The sequence below is a fragment of the Leptosomus discolor genome, chromosome 8 (assembly GCF_034619465.1).
Source record: "Leptosomus discolor isolate bLepDis1 chromosome 8, bLepDis1.hap2, whole genome shotgun sequence".
In the NCBI taxonomy this organism is placed as follows: Eukaryota; Metazoa; Chordata; class Aves; order Leptosomiformes; family Leptosomidae; genus Leptosomus; species Leptosomus discolor.
The window spans coordinates 4,855,131-4,860,352 of NC_141398.1; positions in this window are offsets into that span (position 1 = coordinate 4,855,131).

Here is a 5,222-nt window from a genome sequence, read left to right on the forward strand (position 1 = left end):
GGCCTGGCGGGCTCCCTCCCCGGCGCGCTCTGGGCTCGGTTCCGTGGCCGGGCGGGTAGGAGCGAGCCCGTAGCGCGGCCCGTGGCGGGGAGCGGAGCGCCGGGTTCCCCCGACCCCTCAGCGAGGGCCTTGCGGGCCGCCGCTGTAGGCCGGGCCCTGCTGCCGCTGGCGGGCCTGCGGTGCCGGGGGGCTGGCTGGCACGGCGGGGGGGGTGTGGAGGTTTCGTCCCGCTCCCCCGACCCTGCTCAGGTGTGAGAGGTTTCCCTCCCCGGCAGCAGCGAGGTGGTTGGGGGTGTCCCAGCCGTGTGGGTGCCCTCAGGAGCGGCTGGACCCGGAGGTCCTTTGGCGGGGGGGGGGGGGCGGAGGTCAGGTCCTAGTCCACTCGCAACCTTGATATAAGACTTTAAACCTTTATTCTTATGCTTCCACTCTCTACATGCACCCTTGCTTTTCAGGGGCGAGATACAGGCAGGGTAGGCCGCCATAACCTGTTGGTTGCTGGTCTGAGACCAGAGGCATAGTTCAGTAATACGAAAAAAAAAATCAGTATTAGGGCTTAGGTTGCAGGTTGAACTGTGTTGTGGCCAGCTATTGCAGGTGTCAGTCCACTGCGGACTGGCCCCACCGGTTCAGCTTTGTTCAAAAAATGTTGGCTTATTAGTCATGAGGTGTTTTCTGCCCTTCTGCAGCTCAAACATGTAAAAGCAATACAAAATGCCTGTCTGCTCTGATTTCTCAAAATGCAGTCGTGCGCCCTTGCCTTGTCTGGACCAAGTTTGTCTTGCCGGGTGATCCACAAGCGCAGAGATCTGCAAGGAACCACAGCCTGTTACATACGGCTGCTCATTCTGGTTGTTCTGTGGGAGATCCTGTGTGTGCGGCTCTTTATCCCACTGGGTAGTTTCATGTCACTTGGGGCTGGTGACAATGCCTTATTTCAGCCTGACAAAAGTTATTTTCCTTTGGTTCCTTTTACAGCCAAAGGAGAAAGATGTAATTCAGACCCAAAGTGCAATTTGGCTGCAGCCCGCCACGAGAGCGTGTTCCTCACTAATTACAGACCTCAGCTGAGCGAGCAATAGTGAATGCTCTTTGTCACTGCAATTTTGGGGCCAGTACTACGCCAAGAAGAAGTTTTTCAGGTCACCTTAGTGAGAAAGCTGTTGCAAGTCTCTGTATTCTAATTTATTTTATTTACGATGGAAAAGGAAAAAGCTTTTTGGCCTTACAACCCATAAAAACAAGGCATCTCTGCTGGAAGTACTTTATCTAGTGGCAGTGGTTGTCTGAAGTGTCATGGGTGAATTAAAATCAAATAACACGTGTTACATTGCGTTTCGCTGGGCGAGCAGAACTCTTCAGGTTTATTCTGCATTTTCCCTACCGTTTTTGAATGGGGAACACTAGGCAGCATAGCAGAAGTTCGTGTTACATTTGATCTGTATTAACAGCATTTACTGAAATTTGTATTTTTACTGAATTAAGTATAAGAAGAGTTTTACTTCTGATTGAGTGCAGCTGTGTGGCTATGTGCGTTCCATGCACCACCGTATCTATTAAGTGGGGTTTTTGTGTTAATGTCAGAATTAAATTTCCACTTTACCATTTGGAGTTGGATGCCTTAAGCTTCTTTTACTCCTCAGAATTATTTGATTTAAACAATGAAATAAGGTAGCATATGCTGGTTGGACCTTTAAAAGCTGAAAGAGGAAGTGACCTGTTTTTGAAAAATTTTGTTTGCTTTATGTACCCATTTATTTGGTAAAGCAAAGATCAAACCAGTGGAACTCCTCAGGTTCTTTTGCTCTGTTGCTTACTAACAAGAGCAGGTGGATTAATCCTTTATGGAAGATACACTTAAATAATTTTAAGGACGTGGGGTGAACGCACTGGATAAGGAATTTTTCCTTGCCTTGGGTAGTAAGAATCATAAGTGACTTTCATATTAAGAGCAGATATCAAGTTAATGGTATTCTTTTTACGCTAATTTTACCTCACAATTACAGTTTCAGTTTGGGGCCAGTCTCCTGAAAATGTAAATATTAAGAAGGGAGAGGTACATATTTTTTGTCACCACCTGATTGATAATGCTGCTACAGTGTGCTTAGGGTGTGTCGTCTTTTTTATTAACACAGTTGACTGGAAGTTATTCTGCATCTGGGTCTGGATCACTTCTGGATTTTTCTGTCACTGAAATATAATTGAATTTTGGTGCGTGAATTTTGCATGTTAAATTGAAATTATTTTACATAGAAGATAACCTCTAACAGGCCTGTAGCATCAGCATTTGAAAAGACAAGATTCTGTAATTTCTTTGTTTATCAAAATATCTTGCCCAATGAATATAATAAAGGACAGTTAATTACAAATGGTTTTATCTAACTTTTTAACTTACTGATGTAATGATACGGTACTCTCTTGGGCTTTTTTGCTCAAATTGAATTTATTTTAGAGAATCAGAGCCATGCATTCCAGTCTCAGGGAACTCAGGATTTCGTTGTGCTTGGAACTTGGTAAATGCCTGCAGGAAGGACTGTCCAAGCCCCTGTTCAAGTGAGAGTCCTGTACAGAAGTGGTCAGAAACGGAAGGTGATCTGTCACAGAACCGAATGGCACCTTCTGAGAGAGGGCTCAGAACTTCTGCAGGTTCGTGTCCACGCTGGCTGCAATTCAGAACAAGGACAGAGACAAAATTATCTTAAAATGCTGAAGTTGAGAGCAGTGTTTTTTACTTGCCTGAGGAGGGCGGTTGATAGGCTGCTACTCGGAGGGATCTTGATGGGATGGAGAAATGGGCTGACAGGAACCTCATAAATTCCAGCAAAGGCACCGAGAAAGCCCTGAACTGGGATGGAATAACCTGATGACCAAAACAAGCTCTGGGAAGACTTGATGGAGAGCAGCCTTGCAGAAAAGGACCCGTGTGTTGTGATGGACCACGCGGTGGACACGAGCCTGAGTTGAGTGCCGTTGCGGCAAAGGACAACCGCGTTGTGGGCTGTAAATGTGGCTGAGGGACAGCAGGGCGAGGGAGTGACCCTTCCCCTCTGTTGGGCACCTGTGAGACCAGCAGGGCGATGAGGGCGCTGGAGCACGTGACATCCAAGGAGGAACAGAGGTAGATTTGTTCAGCCTTAAGACAAGGTGAAGGAAGGGGGAATCTTACTGCTGTGGGTGGGAGGCTGTAGAGCCAGGCTCTTCTTGGAGGTGTGCAACAGTGGGATGAGAGGCAGCGGACACAAGCTGGTTTAGCTACAAGGAAAGTCTTTTTGGATTTGGTTTGGTTGTTTTAAGCCTCAGGAAGGGTCAAACGCTGAAGGAGGGGTCTGGTGAGTATGTGGAGTGTCCATCCGTGGAGGTGTTAGAACTTGACTGGGCAAGGGCCTGTGCAACCAAATCTGATTCGGCTTGTGCTGGGTGGCTGAAAATCCCTCCTGACCCAAACCATCCTGTTACTCTGTGATTACTCAAAAAACAGGCAGTATAGCTTTGGAAATGAATTGTTAAAGTTATGCTCAGGAGAACACAAACCCAATAAAGTGTGCAAGAAACCTTAGATTTCCTTGAAATTGTGTCTGGAATGAACATGTGGTCATCACAAAAAGTTTTAATGTTGATTTTATTTACAATATTATATGAACTTAAAAAAGTAAGTCAGACTTAAAAAAAAAAGTAAGACGTTGCATAATTTCTTATTAGTCATTTATGACATAGAATTTTTGTTACAAATGCTACCATGCTGTTTGAGAGAACGTTAAGCAAGAGACCTAGTAAGAATGTAAGGAGCTTTTGTATTTCTTTCTTAGTTTCTCACACTTACTGTGCTGTGAATTTTAGGCAGCAGTGCCTTAAAGAGATTCGTAGATGCTGTCGTGAAAGCTAGTTTACTGTTTGGGAATTTTTAAGGAGAAGAAAAGGACTCCCCAGAGCTCTGCGTGCAGCCAAGTCTTTGAGTTTAGAGCTGTTACCTATTCGGATCACCCGCTGGAGACATAGGGCTGTTGGTCACGTTAACTCTGCTTTCACAGTGGTCCAGTTTGTAAGTCATCCAAACTGTGAATTTTGACTCTTGGCAGTCTCTAGATGTCATTAAAGGTTAAGGACAAAATTATGATGGATGTAGCTTAGTCTCTGCGGTATTCCTGCTAAGGCAGAACGGGCTGTGGGTTTCTGTGAGTTCACGTTGTGTGCTAAGTTTGAAGAATTTGTGTCATCGCTTCTTCAGGATGATTCAGTATGAAAGAAAAGCATGGCGTGGCTACTAAATATCTTTAAGGAACCATTTTTGAGTTAATTCTAGTTTATAAACTCATGGATTAGTGTATAAGCTGTCAGGAAATTAAATGTGCGTTTGAAGAGGGGGTACTGCAGTTTGGAGTATGATGCTTTTTATCTTCTCACTGCAAAAAAAAAATCCGTTCTAGGCCCAAAATGGAGTTCAATTGTCAGATATGAGTGACTCTTTCAAAGGGGTTAGGGCCTGTAGTGACCGAGGTGTAATAGAAGAACCAATGTGTTTTTCATCGTCTTGCATTTAAGCTGCTGTTTTAGAATGGTGGAAAGAGTAAATCAACACTAAAAGGTTAAAGTTCTTTTCACGTCCCGAAAAATGCGAGGCCACCCGCTGCGTGTTTATTTGAAGATCTGGACAAAGAACAATTAATATTAAATGCCTTGCGTTAGAAGGGGATTTGTGAGGCTGCTTGGTAGTATGTCTCTGTAATTTGAAGTAGGGGTGATTTAGCAGTCGCTGCAAAGTAGCAATGACTGCAAAGTCAGTTGATGAAATAATTTCTTCCTGAGGTTCTGAAGAAGGAGAGGGTGTATCAGTAAAACCTTAAAGAGTGACTTCCCCTGACTTGGTGTGCGCTCAGTAAATGCATTTTCCACAGTTTTCAGTTTCTTTGTTGGGTGGGGTAGATAAAGGAGGGGAGTCTTCTGTTCTTCAGAAAAACAAACATTGTTTTATTTTCAGCTGTGTTGGAAAAGGGGAGTAATCTGGGACGGTTTTCTTCTAGGAACTTGGCTTCCCGTTGCCAGAAGCGCTTCCAGCTTTCTTGGTGGCCTGATGGGAGATGCTTACCACTTGGCTCCTTTGAAGGTGAGGGATTTATACCCGTTCTCCCTGCAGCCCACCAGTGAGGGCCGTGACTGAGCTCTGAGCGGTTCCGTCGAAGACCCAGTGCCATCAGCTGCTCTCTGCCGTCGGGTTCTCCCTGCCA